A 15151-nucleotide genomic window follows, 5' to 3' on the forward strand; every position below is an offset into this window, starting at 1 on the left:
GAGGCCCTCTCTCTGTGTGTAGGCAGTGTCGGTCGGGCCTCAGAGACCGGCAAGGAAGAGCCGTTCCAGTTTACAGAGTGCACACGTCGGGTTGTTTTCTGTAAACAAAGGTGTAAGAGAGAAAGCATGTCTCGTTTTGTGGCTGGGCGGCTGGCTTGGTGAAAGCAGCATGGCAGAGAGGGTGGGCTGCCTTGGAAATCCAGGGGTGACGATTGGTCCCCAGTTTGCTCTGAGTCTCAAGTTTCCTTATTTGCTCTTGAAGGTGGAGGTTATACTATATGCCCTTCAAGTTCCCCTCCAGCTCAAAGATTCTTTGAACTCCTGGTTTCTTCCTTTCCAGCTTATGGAAATTATTTTCCCCACTTTTCCTGAGAGGGGAAGTATAAGACACCAGGCTGTCTCTGACAACTGCCAAAGTGGCTGTTTTTTAATGGAAAGTCAGCTTCCTTCTCAGGTTGCTTAACATAGCAGAAGCTTCTCGAGAACAGAGAAGCCCAATGTTTCCCTCTAGCTTTTTGACGTCATTTGCCTGTGGGTGGGTTCCCGTCCACTGCCGCCTCTCCAACCACACTAAATTTTATTGCACAGATTTAAAAAACACACCTTGGTGTGGCAGGCCACCTAAAGAAGCAGTTTAGCCCGGGAGCCCCTGCTGCTAAGCTGTGGCGGAGAGAGCTTTTGGTCCAGCCTCTGACTGTGCCAGGATCCCATCCCACAGAGCAAATTCTCCATCCTCCCCCTCTCGGCCTCTCGCCAATAAAAGCGGAATGTTCACTTTACACTATCTCATGGGGGACTTGAAGAATCAATTCTAAACACTGACTTGAAAGCACTTACCAGTCTAGGAGAGAGATGTGGGGCAGAAGAAAGGGAGCTAACATTTGTGGTGTGTTTACTGTGTGCCAGGTATTGGGCTGGCCGCTTGACTTTATTTCTTTCACTTAACTCTGCTGTGTCATCATCATACACAAAACTGTCAAACAGTTGGTTTTTAGGCCACCGAGAGCCTAAAGCTTATCAAGACAGCGGCCACACCGAGGGCGAGTCGGGCAAACCAGATCTACCGGCAGCCCCCCGGAAGCTGAATGTCTTTGGCCTAGTTAACACCATCCACGCAAAGTCTTAAAATCTAACTATGTCCATTTGCAATGCACAAATATGAGGCATTGACATATTTGTTAACACAAATATTGCGGTGCTTTCGAGTGTCAGAGAGTTCGGCTGAGTGATTGCAAATCTAGCCGCTGAATAATCACAGAGATGTTAATCTTATTCCGATATTTTCCTTTCTAAGTTAAAAATAATTTTGCCATCTCTCCTAGTACATTTTTAGGTGATTAGTCTTAAAATGTGTAATAGGTGGTAAAATCGAGAGAAGGGAACTTGGTCTCCAAAATAAGCAACGTTCCCATGACATTATGGAATAAAAACACACGCTCGGTTTGGTCTTGCCGGCTTTGAGGCTTCCACCGCCTCATAACGTGAGCAGCATTCACGGCGAGGTGCCTGTGTGGAAACCAGGCTGCACGAGAACGGTGACTCAGGTCTGTTCTCAGAAGAACTGAGGTAATGGCTATTAATATTTTATTTCATACACTGCGGTGTTTGCAAAAGCAAACATGCTGTAGTTAAGGTGACACACAGTGATGCTTCAGCATAACCCAGTTTTTCTTCATGCCAGGCCTTTTTACCACAGATGTGTTCGACCCAAAGGTGAAATTTTGGAGCCTTAAAAAAAAAAAGAATGAAAGAACAAGAGGAAATTTGAAAACAGTTAGGTAAATCATTATAGTTACAAAGCCGTGAAAAGTATCGACCTTTTGTACTTACAAATAATATGAAATTTTTTCTTTTTCTTGTGTGTGGTTATTTTCCTCCCACATGAAACTGATGAACAACAACAACCAAAATAAAAAATAGAAAACGGAAACTTTCCTTAAGGGTAGCCCTTTGTCAGCTGAAGAAAAGGCCTAGTTGTCTTCCCAGAGTGAGCATCTTCGTAGTCAGCTGCTGTGACAGGGTGTGACATCCATCGCGGAAGCATTTGTAAAGGTGGCTGCAGAGGGTGGCACACAACTGATTTCTGCCCTAAGTCACCACAAGCTTCTAGCTTGGGGTCAGTCGCCAGTTCAGGCAGGGGTCTCCGTTGGTTCTGACGTGACTGGGCCTTTGTAAAACAGTTGTGAGTAAGACGCCTGCGGACTTCGGGCTGACTCAGTTAGCTGCGGCACACAGGCCGCTCCCACCCTGTGCCACAGAGGACTCTGGCTCTCTGGGTCTTGTTTTCTCACATGAGAATGGGAAGGGGTGAGTCCTCTAAGAGCCCTTCTGGATCACGGGGCCAGGACTTCCAGAACCAGTCCCACACCTTTTCCAGCTTCAGCACCAGCTCGTCTCTCCGGCCCAGCCCATCTCCCACCTGTTGCGGCTGCAGCAGGACTGCTGCGAGCCAGCTCTGAGCAGGCCTCCGAGTCCGCAGGTCACTGCCTCATTCACTCTTCTTCCCCTGGACTAGTTTTCTTCCCCTTGACAGTCCTCTGTGCACTCTCACCTTTCCCCTCACCTCTAGTCCTCCATCAGACCAGCCTGTACTCTTTCCCAGAGCCCTCCTTGGCAGCCAGCTGAGTATGGCCTGCGTCTTCACCTTGGGGCGAGTGGCTCTGAAACAGTGTGCTTTCTCTTACCTGGGCTCTTCGCTCCACTGTGCAAGAGTCAGGCACCCGTGACAGACTGATCAGCTGAGATGCTACTACCTGGTTGGTATCCCAGGTTCTTGGCAGTGATGTCCCAGCCCCCTGCCCCTGGCTTGCAGGTGCGGCCTTTCAGCACACAGCACATCACCTGCCGGTCCTCAGCCTCCCTCAAAGGTCAGGGCCAGCTGTGTTCCAGTCTCCCTGCTCTGGCCACTCCTCCTGCTTTTGCTGTTGACTTGAGGATGTGCTTTTAACCTAAGACACCTGGCTTCACACTGAGCAGGAAAAGGACAGAGGGGGCCCTGGTCTAAGGTGCTGCTCTTTCTGAAGATAGTCATTTGCCCTGGACTTGTATCTGCACTTTTATATGGTGTGGGGCAGCAGCATTTCTAATTCTCTGTTGCTTGAGCAGCTTGGGAATTTCCCTACATCTTACGACAAACTCCCAACATTTCTGCAGAGGAGGGTCACTGGGGAGCAGGCAGTCTATTAGGATGAGCCATATGAAATTGCCCATTTGGGGAGATTGAAAATGGTCACATAATCAGCAATTTCATATGGTTCAACCTAAAAGTTGAAAAGGTGGAGGGTCGGAGCCTCATCATGATGTTATGTTTGCCTAATAAGTATGCTGGGGTTTTGCATGGAGTATTATGTGATACAACATCAAAAGTCTACAGAAAAGAGTATTGTTGTAGATACTATTATGTAACGCTTATGTTATTATTATCACTACTACTTGAGATCACTTTAGAAGCAATTGAGAGAGAGAGAGGGAACACTAAATCATCCCCTGGGAGCCACCACTGCCCTGGCCCTCGCCTCTGGTCTTCTCCCTTTGGAGCTGGTTATTTAAAAAGAGCTCTCCTCTAGCCCCATTCTTGTCTTCCCGGTTTGAAACAGGACACCCCTGGCCAATGTTGTTCATTTCATAGATAAAGGATGTTGGGTGATCAATGTCCTCGGACAATGCAGTGTCACAGTTTCATTTTCAAAATGTCACGGCAATAAAAAAGCCATTTGCTAATAAAAAGGGTGGAATTCATTGCTGAGTGGCATTCACATCCCTGCTGTCACTGTCTCACTCAGATTTCTCAGAGCAGCCGCTGGCTCAGTGTCGTAGCTGAATGATGTCATTCCAATCATAACGTAATTTTCCAGCTGGTTGGGACGGAAAAGGGGTTTATTATTGTGGCATGTTTTTCACTGTGTCTGAAAGAAAGTGACGCAGACAGGGATATATGACAGTATCAGTTCTGTTTTCACAGGTGTGTCTGAAGGAGACAAGGTACCTTTCACTTGGAATAGAAATGTGACTGTGGCAAAAGCAAATTAAAAAAAAAAACCTGTCCTCAAGAGATTTAAAATATATATATAATTAGTGTTGGAAATTGGCTTCGCATACATTAAACTCAGAGGACTAGGGGGGTGGGCTGCCTTCCGTCTCTGGTCTCAGCTCTGTCCCTACTGATAGGGCTTTAACTTCATCTTTGCTTTAATTTCTCCGTGGAGAAGATGGAGGCCTCCCAGGGTATTTGTTTGTCTGTTTATTTTTAACCTTCCATTGCGGTATACTACGTGTGCAGAAAAGTGTGTCTTAAACATACATCTTAGTGGATGTTCACAAACTGAATACGCCCCTGTAACTGGCACCCTGGCCAAGAAAGACAGCGTGACCAGCACCCCTGAAGACCTCTATTCCCCTTGCAGTCACCTCCCACCTGACACACACAAAGGCCAGCGTCCTAACTTCTGGCAGCATAGATTTTAGCCCAGTGAGACCTGCATCAGACTTTTGAACAATCAAATAAAGAAAAATTGTGTTGTTTTAAGCTATGATATTTGTGGTACTTGTTGTAGCCGCCCCAGGAAACTAATACAGTGATGCAGCTGGCAAGTGGGAGAGCCGGGAGTCGAACCCAGGGCTCTGTCCCCAAAGTCTGAGTTCTTAAAAACCCCTATAAGAATGTATAGTATTGCCATTAGCTTTAAAGGTGTTTGGTTGTCTGTGGAAGGTATGAAGGTAAAATGAAGGTATGAATGCCAGCCAGCATGTGGTTGAGAAATAGGTAGCCTGCCTTTGAGGTGCCCTTACTTGCCCATCCTGTAGCCCCCAGGTTCAGAATGCCTCCTGCCTAGAAAGACATAATGTGATATGTTACTAACTCCACTGTGAGATATTTGAATGTAGTACCCCTTCCTAAAGTATTCCTATTCTAAGAGATAACCCAAGGGATGATTTTCTACTGTTTATGAGAAAGAGGGCTGTGCCAGAGTGCTGTGTCTGTTCACGTGGGACCCGGTTCCTTGTCGAGCCTCCACAGTAGAATCAGAAGCACCAACACTTGGCTTTTCCATGCTACCTTATAGCTAGAGGTAACTAAAGGGTGGATATTGGCTATGGGCTTCCTAGGAAAAGTTGCTTTCCTGATGAAAGGGATCAGTGTTGCCGGCATGACACCCACACATCTCTTCTGTGTTGAGCATGAACGTGATGCCTGGAGCTGTGGTGGCCAGCTTGTGAGTGCGAGGTAGCAAGCATGAGGAAAGAGGACAAAGGGTGGGAAGACAGAAAGGCCTATAGCTCTGACTGCATTGCCAGTGGCTGAACCAACCCCGGCAACCCAACCGTCCCCCTCCAGAGCTCTTGTTATCAGAGAGGACAAACCTCTCCTGCATGTCCCATTGTTAGTTATATTTTCTGTTACTTGCAGCTGAATACATTCCAAACAGACCCAGGGGCCTTTCAAATCACAGGGAGGCAACCGTCTAGGAATGGGGACATGGGCAGGAAGAACTATTTAGAAGGAAAAGAATTCCTGTGATCTTCGCCCACGCTTTCACCATGGTGAGCACATCCAAGGAATGATGAATCAAGGGAGCCATCCAGAGAAATGGGATTTAGCTATAGATATCCCATAAATCTGATGCGTTCCATTTGGAGAGAAGAAATACAGGGCTCGTAATTTTAAATGAAAGGCTTAGTTAAAACCAGGAGACTTTGGAGAGCAAAACCTTTTGTTTATTTTTGTTTCTGGTGAGGTTTATTACCTTTTAAAGGGAAATGCTGTTAAGTTGAATACCTCGGAGAATGACCATCTGTCCTCTACTTTCTAGGACCACCCTGGAAAATATGAGGCATATTGTCCTTTTATCTCAACAAGCATGCTGCGTTGGTCTATCTGTGGAGTCACAGTCACAATTCGAGATTAGGAAATATGCTATTGTTCTTAAAAGCTCAATTATTTATGAATCCCCAATAGCCAGGTGACTCCTTATCCTTAATGGCATTTGTTGATGCAGATGAGTACTTTGAAAAATAAAGAGAGACATTTACTTTGTAAGCGACCACTGAGAAGATCTCTGACTGGATAAAGATAACTCAAGCAGGCTAATCCTTTTAACAAAGGTGGTGATATATATTGTGGCAGCTGAATGCTCCTTTACAGCCAAGGGAGAACAATCAGTGAATTCATTCATTTAATTCATGAATTTTCCTTCTATTTACACTTTAAACAAACATGCCAGTTGTTTGCTTAGTTAACAAGCTCTGCCTTCATTATAAGCCATTAGTGTCTAGTAGTAATTGAAACTGTGTTTGGATTTCAAAAATACAATAAACCTAATTAATTCCACCTTTGCTAATATGGAATTTGTAGTGACTGACGTGAACTAGGCAAAAATTTGAGTCTTTGCCCTCTCCATGAAGCAAGAACTTGCTAAATCATTTTGTAGCCATAAACAAGGTTGATAATAGAATTTTTCTTAAGAAAAACTAGAGGTTAAATCCAAGTGCTTATCAGGGGTCAGACAGCAAACATAAACTAGTGAATGGGTAGAGCATCCTCTAAGAAACATTTGGTCTTCTCTGTCTATATTTGATAGAGATGTGGATACAAGAAACATTTCACGTTTCTCTTTATCCTGCTATAAGAAGAAAAAAAGCACACACATGATTACAATCGACAAGTGGGCTCGGCCAGTGGCAGGGAGACAGGAGGGAGTGGTGAGGACCACAGCAAACTGGAGAGCACAAGCCTCCTCTGAAAGGGCCAGCTGCTATTCAACTGCAGTTGCTAAGTAAGGATGTGGGTCCATGACGGGGGACCTCCCAGGTAGATTTTGCCTGTTTCACAAATTTAACCTAGATCAATCATAACAGGGACCTTGTTATATATTCTTATCTGTGAAATGACGTATAATGCTTAGCTTAGTATTGTCCTTAGGAAATGATACAATATTGCCCTTTGGCATTAGACTCCTGTGTGTGATAGAGAAAGAGAGAGAGAGAGAGAGAGAGTTTGAACAGAATAACTGTGTCAGTTCCTAAAAAAGAATGTTGCCTAGTGTGGCCAAATCTTCCAGATTTTCAATATAGTTTAAAAATCCAGATTTCTAGGTAAAATCTTCCCACTTTCCAACTTTGGCAATGAATTTAAAAAATAAAAAATAATGCTGCTATGCAGCCACTATTGTGTAGATCGGTAGCTCTCAGAGTGTGGTCTCTGGACTAGCAGCCTTAACATCACCTGGGAACGTGATAGAGATGCAGATTCTCAGGCCCCGCCCAGGCCTACTGAATCAGACTCTCTCTGGGTGAGCCCTAGTGATCTGTTTTAACAAGACTTCCAGGTATGGCTGCCAAGTTTAGCAAATATGGCATGAAACACCCACTAAAAAATTATTCCTTGTTTATCTGAAATTCAAATGTAACTGGGTGTGCCGTTTTTTATCTAGCAACCCTCCCTCCAGGTGATTCTGATACATGCTGATGTTGATCAAGCAAAACATGTATATGAGCCAGGCTGCTTGTGTTGGAATCGGCTTTGACACATACTAACAGTGGGATCTTAGACAAGTCATGTAACTTTTCTGTGGCTTAGTTTACTTACTTGTAAAATGGGGATGATAATAATTTCATCGTCATGGGGTGGTTATTAGAATTGAACCAGGTAGTGAACATAACATATGTAAGACTTTGCCTAGGAAAAGTAAGCAATGTCTAAGTGTTTAGTATCATCATCGTTTTATTTTTCTAATCTTTCTTCTCCATCATCATCTTCATCACCACTGCTGCTTCCACCCAACTGTCAGGGAATACTTGAACTTATCTTCCTTCAGTTCTCTTTTCCTGGATCTAACTTTGATTTAGTTACAGAACTGCTTCTAATGTCTGAGGCAGCTCTGTTGCTTGTCCCTATCGAAAGCAACCTCCTGCTTTGAAATCTAGTTGACAGTGTAGTTATCTGGCAGGGGTAACCTGTACTTTCTTCCATACCAACATTCTGCTTCCAGAACTCTCTATCAGTCTGTAGCACCTCTGTTGTGTTCAGGCCTATTGCTGTACAGACCGGCCTTTCTGCTTCGCGTGTGCTTTCACCAGCCCCCAGCAGGGCAATTAAACATACTCCTGAGTCTGCCTTGGATTTGCAGATTCCCAGAGTGCCCGGCTGGGGCTTGGATGCTTGCTCTCGGTTATGGAAACAAGCGATGCCTTCCTCACCAATTAACTTCTGAGTACTCTTTGGGAAATCCCCACGACTTTCTTTTTCTAGACAAAGAACATGGGAAGACTTGGTTTGTGGATCCAAAGAGTGTATTTCAAAGGAAACCGGTAACCAGACTGTTCTTGCTGAGGGTGGTTGCAAGCTGCCCCGACGTGTCCCTTCATGAAGCAGCTTTCCAGGCTTCCGCATGGCCACAAATGACAGACTCTTACCCATGCGGTGAAAACCAACTGGATGAGCTATTATGGCTCTCAGTTGTGCCATTTTATTGCTGTTCTGGGAATGAAGCAAGATGCATTATTTTATTAAATAAAGATTTTCCCTGTATCACAGTGGAGGCTAATTTTATTAGCTCTTTTTATGGGCACAAACATCATCACCCTGGTTGGGGAGGATGAGGGTGGGGGCTGTGGGGAGGTGAGGGAGTGGAGAGAATCACATTTTGTCATCCACATGCTCCAATGGAGGCTGCCAACATGTTTTAATTGCTAATTACTTACTTACCAGAACAGTTCTCCAGATTCTACAGAAAATGCACAGCTTTCAGCCCGTAAGTAATTTAGAGATGATCCAGACATGTTCAACTACCGTAAATATTTGCTCACATAGTGTGGGTATGGGTGTATCCCCTGATGTCCAAAATGTACAGTCTTCAGAATGTTCAGTAACTTCACAAAAAGTTACTTGTTTGTCCTTACCTATGAGATTCTAAAATGTGTACTTTAAGGCAGAACATGTCCTTTAAGATTCAAAGAGGGAAAGGAGTCTAAATCTAGTTGGAAAATTCAATCAGGCACTTTTCTTTATCTCGGATTACTTTAGCTCTAAAACCTGAGACATTCATTTGCAGCTTTATTGAGCTTTTCTGATGACCATACCCACCAGTTAGCAACTTCCTAGGCAGGGCAGCCCGAGTAGGTGTGACCAGCTCCATGACAGCTGAGCACTAGAGCTGCCTCATTTAGTGTGCAGAGCTGAAGTCTAGACCGTGTTCTGTTTGGACGTGTTGCCCAGTGGCACGGAAATAGAGTGTCCACTGCTCTGCTTGTCAATAGCTAAGCACTCTACAGGCTCTGCAGAGCTGCCACAGAGCCAAAGGTGGTCTCTGTTTTCTAGAGTCAAGGTGATATCTGTGTTTTGTTGTTGCTGTGCTGTTGTTTTTCCCGTTAGCAATAAGCCAAGGCCAACACCAAACCCAACTGTGAAGCTGGCAACAATGATTTGGTGTCCCGGTCCCTCGTCTACCCCCTGCGCCCCATGCCTTTGTCCTCCCCACTGTCACCTGTCCTCTGCTTTGGAGCCTTTCCCTATCTCCCGTGAGATCCCACCATGAACCCTGGTGGGATCCAGGTATGAGTCATGTGTACCTCCATGTGAAATTAAACCACAGCCTGTTCTCCTAAGAAAATTTAGGAGTTAACCCAGAGATTATCAGCTTGGAGCTCCTACTCCTTGGCGTAGTGTTTTTAAACCCAGTTGTCTACTTACCCTATTGTTACCTGCTTCCGTATATTATCACTTCCGCTTCTACTTCCGTCATTTTGTTGGCCACTTCCCAGGCTTGTTTTCTGCTTCCTTCCTTTTATTGTCTGCCTTCCTTACTCCATCTATTTTCCTACTTTTGCTACCTATATCTACTTCCCTCATCTTGTTATCTGTGTCTTGCTTTTTTTTTTTATCTAATTCCCTCATCTTACTCTTTTCTTCCCTCATCTCTTTCTCTCTTTCCCCATCTCCTTCTCTCTTTCCCCATCTCCTTCTCCACTTGTCTCCCTATCTAGTCTATTTCCCTCATCTTTTTATCCACTTCATCCATCTCGTTACCTACTGCCCTCATTTTGTTACCTTCTTGGCTCTGTACCCCTTTGAGTTTGTGACCTGCTTTAAACCAATCTCTATTTGAAAAGAACATCAGGCTTTGGCAAAATAGGTCGGAGGTGGAGGCCGGGGAGAGGCAGACTGGTATGCTGCCTTTGCTGGGCTTTCAGGAGTCATACACTAGGGACTGACCTAAGCACCCTTGTACCTACTTGTCTGAAATGTGTCCTTGTGGTGACCCACCAGGGACTCCCAGCATTGGACAGGGTTATGAAGAACTAGGCATTGAGTTTGGGAATTTCAGCTCTTTGGGGGTCCGTAGTGATCTCCCATACCTCCCTTCTCCTCTTCCCCTCCCCTCCCCTCACCAGGAAGAGGCTGAAGCTTTGCTGATCAACAGGCCTGGTAACCTTGGGCCAGTTCTGGCTGTGATGTGGGTTTAGGGAACAGAGATCCTAGGACATGGCTAGTGGCTTCCCTTTGGTGTACTCCTAAGATAGAACTCCTGGGAGGACAATGATCATGGCACCACTGGGCTTGAGCTGGCACAGAGGGATGAGAGCCCAGCAGAAGGGGTCCCAGTGAGGCTTCCTAGTCAAGACTGTGTGAGTTCAAATACTGGCTCTATTACTTGACAGCTGTGTGACCTTGGGCTAGTTACTTTGCCTCTCTGTGCTTCATTTTCATTATCTATAAAATGAGATCATAATAAAATCTAATAATAATAAAAATCCTGAGGTTGTAGGGTAGAGCAAATGAGATGACGTGTGTAAAATACAGTGCCTGGCACCGAGCAAACACCCAAGCAATATAAGTCCTTAGAAGGAGGATATGTTTGTGGTACAACTGTAACGAGTCTGGCCCTGGCTTTTCTCAGTCACTCTCTGCCATAGTCATGTTAGCAGTTTAAGCCAAAATTCATTTAGGTAAGTGAGCAGATACTTTACTATTTGTTTTTCAGAATTTTTAAAAAGAAAACTTATACCAACTAACATTAGCTTGTTCTTTCAGACCTAGGTCCCTGTATCCATGGATCAGATTCTATTAAGTTTTCTTCAGGTTTTTAGAACTGGTTTCCACTTCAGGCTACTGAAAGTCCCATAGCCCCCAAGGAACATTGCCTCATCTCCTAAGGCTCACGAGTAAAGACAGTGTATACTGTGTGACCACGGTCAGGTGCCAGGTGAGGAAAATGGAAGATCACTATTCCCAGCTGAGCAGTCTCAGGGCCGGAGGGGAAGAGGGTCCTGCCAGGTCATCTGGGCCACCCCTTTGCCTTCAAGACAACAGATGCATCCCTTACATTCGACTGCATTCAGGGAAGGGGGCTGGGGATTTCATTTAGGAGAGGAAGGGGCAGGAGTGAGCAATCGGTTTGTAAATGCGCCAGTGCAGTGTCGGCATACACCGCTTTACACCTTATGAAGGAAAGAGAAAACATGTTATGACCCTGGGGGAGGGGTAACGAGGATCTGTCCTCCCTTTCGGATTGCCCCAGGCTACTGTGAGTCTCCATTTCAGTTGTCCAATTTAGATTAGCAAGAAATTAAATCATACAAACAAAAGTTGCCTCCAAGTAATTATAAGACCCTTAGAATGATCCCATTTGACCTTAAAGGGAAAGGAGCCTGGCTTCCCTCTTTCTTGGTTCTTCCTTCTCTGTCATGGGATATTGGGTTCCACGTGTTGTTGAAATTGTGAAAATTGTTGACCCCACAAGAACTTCAAGCTTGATGAATATAAGCCTGTATGAGGCCTCCCGAGGATCTGTATGAAGGTAGATTTGCTCCCCATGAGGGGAATTGGGATCTGCTTCAGTGTGATGGGAGGGGTGGCCTGGGGGCTCTTCTTGTCCTTAAGCAAAAGCAATTTCCTGTCCTCTCCAGTGTGCAGCCCGCTCTGACCTGCTGTGGCAGCAGCGTCTCGCTGGGGCGGCTAAGTGCTGTATCGCTCCCTGAGCAGCAAGATGGGCCACGCTGGTCAGCTCTCCCTGGAAAAAGCAGAAATAAATCAAATACCAGCTCCTACTTAAGATCTGATGAAATTCTCCATTTCCGTTCCAAATTGAATTCCTCCCGAAGGATCGGAGCAGCTCCTGGGAGTAATGAAGGCGCTCCTTCCTCCTCTGCTAGAAGCATGTTTTAAATTAACGAACACAGCATTCTAATCTGGGTGGGTAGAGAGCGTTCAGGAACAGTCTTGAGAAACTGTTTGCAGACCAGACGTGATATTTTTAATCTCGAGGGGCAAGGCGGCAGACGTACAATGTGCCCCGCCTCTGTGGGGGAGGCCGTCCCGCCGGTGGTCTCCCGGGAAAGAATGACAACACGTGGCCTGCTGTGGCCCCCACACCACTCCCTGCCTGCCCACGTCCTTCTCCTCCACCACTTGTAGCCAGAGAGGATTTGTGGTGGAGAATACAAGCAAGAGCGCTTGTGCTTTTTGAGCTTTAAAATATCACTTTCCTGCCCATCTCTTCTTTGGGAAAAATGATGAACTGTGATTATTTAAAAAAAAAAAACAAAAAAAAAACGAAAGAAATGTTTTTAGGATGAAGATGTCATTGAAGTGATTATCTCCCTTCCTCTGTAACGATGATGAATGGACAATCTGGCTTTTGTAGAGGCCGTTGACACAGAGCCTTTCAGGGGGGGATAAAAAAAAACCATTCTCCAGTGGGTCTTGTCAGAGTGGAGACTGATCACTGGCCGGCTGATCGGGACCATGAATAAATGTGTGAGGAGCCCGGGGTGAACCTTAGGAGTCAAGGTTAAGGTAGGAGTGGAAAATTCTAAAAGTTCATTCTGTTTTGAAGGTGTACACGAGATAATCTGTTGGCAGAGAAATATTTAATGTCGCTCCTTGAAGTGAACTTAAAAACATTATTATACTTTTCTTCACTCACTGTTGAAGAAAGTAATTTAAAAAAAAAAAAGGTAAGAGGCTTTAAAAGTCTACTTAACATGAGAAATTCTGACATTTAGGGTCAAAAGAGAGAAGGAAATTCTCCTTGAAAGAATATTCTATCAGTCCTTTTATGTCAGAATTTTGTTAACAGCCCTTGAGAAAGGTTATTAAAACCATACTCCATGTTTTTAATTCACTTTTAAGAAAGAAGCCATTTCCTTCATAGGGAAATAGCCCCAGAGTGTCGGGTAAGCAAAACCCTACTTTAGAGGGCAGAGCAGGCCGCGGGAGGATTCAGTCAGGTTCCCACCTAGAAAATTCAGGGAGAAGGTCATGTTTTCCACTGATAATAGGGTAATTTATATCAAGTTAAACGCCCTTCCTTCCGATCCCGGAGGATGTTTAAGCTTCTGTCTCCCTCAAAGGACAGTAGGAAATACATTTCTCCCCGGCTCAGAGGAGAGGACTGAGGATGGGAAATGGGAATTTGGGTTGAATTCCAGCCACGCCAGGGTCTGTCCCGAGCCCGACCGAGATGCACTGAGGCTGGGATCGTGTCTCCAGAGTGCTGAAGGGTGGGGAAGGAAGTCTGGTGGAGACAGCAAGGACCGTTCAAGGGGAAAAAAATGAAAGGGCAGGAAAATGAAATGCCACCCCCCACACGGCTGCTTTTGTGCATTCCTTCAGGCCCTCGCAGACTTTTATGTTTGCATAGATGGGCCTTGGCTAGGCTTCCACGCTGGGACAAAACAGCGCAGTGGTGGAGGCTTTTTCTTCGTGAACAGCCTTGCTGCGATTTCACAGGCATCAGCTTGAGGAAACTTCCTGGCTTGAGCAGACAGCCGGCCATCCAGTCTCTGTGAGGACGTGCGCGTGTCCGTGTCTCTGGCTGGCGGACCCGTCCCATGCAGGCTCGCCTTGGAGACTGTTTATAAGGCCTGAAGTTACTTCTGTTTTGTTTTAGCCAAAAGGGCGAACCGCTGCCAGCAGTATGTCTGGAATGTTATTTACTCGGTACATTTCTCTGGCTTTTCTTTGTAGCGCTGCACATGCCAGAGCCAGGGGTCATTTACTTGAAAAGCCAGGTTCTACAGTTTGTCTTCTCAACGGGGTGACTTTCTCAGTGAAAGGAAGTTTAGCTCCTGTGCCTCACAGCTCTTCCTTCCTTCCTTCCTCCCTTCCTCCCGTGGTTATTTTGTTTTTGTTTTTGTTTTGAGTTAATGCTCTGAACTAGTGTTGGGGCCTGTTGCATTGCACCCCTTTGTCCTAAATGCCCCCAACTCCAGTTTTAATTTCGGGGGTTTCTGGCAGACTCTTCAGAATACCTGGCAGATGCTTTTTCATTTGCGTGCCTGCCCTGTTATTATTTCACATGAAAGCTGTCTTATTTTGGCAGACATGACTCCCTCGATTGCAGTTGAGCTCTCTGAGCTGAATGGGTAATGTTGTGCAAGGGAAATATAGGTGGGGTTTTCTCTAATGGTGGCTGTGGGGGCGGAAGAAAAATCTGCAAGCAGTCTTGGCTTGTGCAGAGCCAACATGATGGCAAACAAATGGCTTTTGAAAAAAAAGAACCGGTGTGTACAGTTTCTTAATTTGGAAGGTTTCACAACTGTTTTTGTTCAATTGATGGAGGAGAGATTTTTTTTTTTTTTAAGAGCAAATTCTTCATTTGAAAGACTGTAAACAAGTCCTGAAAAAACGATCAATGCCAAAGGTGGATGCATATGAGTTATTCTACCAGCCTCTTCTTTCTTCAGGTCCCCTTCCTCCCTTGTCATCTAAGCAATTTTAATCGTGGTATTTTGGGTTTTAAAACAAGTATGGAAAATGAGATTAGATAAATCTCCCCGTCTGGTGCCAGCCCTGGGGCCGTTTGCACACCTGGGTGGGTTAACTCCCTACCTTCTTTCTCTGTCTCCGGATGATTTCATTATGTCACGTGAATCCCTAAGCGCCCACAGATAGCCTGAAAACCTTTGCCTTACACACACTTGCCCTTTATCTGAGTCTCTTTTGGAAACCTCACCCATCCACGGCACCTGTTAGTTTGTTAACTCCATAACCAGCCCTGGTGTGAAATGGAAAATTTTTGGTTCCATTCTTCTTGGCGTTTTCTGTCCTTCTGCATGACTTCTCAATTTGCTTGTAAGCTGCTAGGATTTTTGGCTGAAGAGTCTTCTTTGATCACTCTCCTGACAGCATGCGCTTCACATTCTCACACCT

At 45.3% G+C, this 15151-nt stretch overlaps 1 protein-coding gene across 5 annotated transcripts in view; it reads left to right on the plus strand.

The window, feature by feature from the left end:
• AOPEP (aminopeptidase O (putative)) overlaps nt 1-15151 on the plus strand; it is a 306549-nt gene that overhangs the window by 135813 nt on the left and 155585 nt on the right. The window lies entirely within an intron of this gene.

The sequence above is a fragment of the Eulemur rufifrons genome, chromosome 7 (genome assembly GCF_041146395.1).
Source record: "Eulemur rufifrons isolate Redbay chromosome 7, OSU_ERuf_1, whole genome shotgun sequence".
NCBI classification, from domain to species: domain Eukaryota; kingdom Metazoa; phylum Chordata; class Mammalia; order Primates; family Lemuridae; genus Eulemur; species Eulemur rufifrons.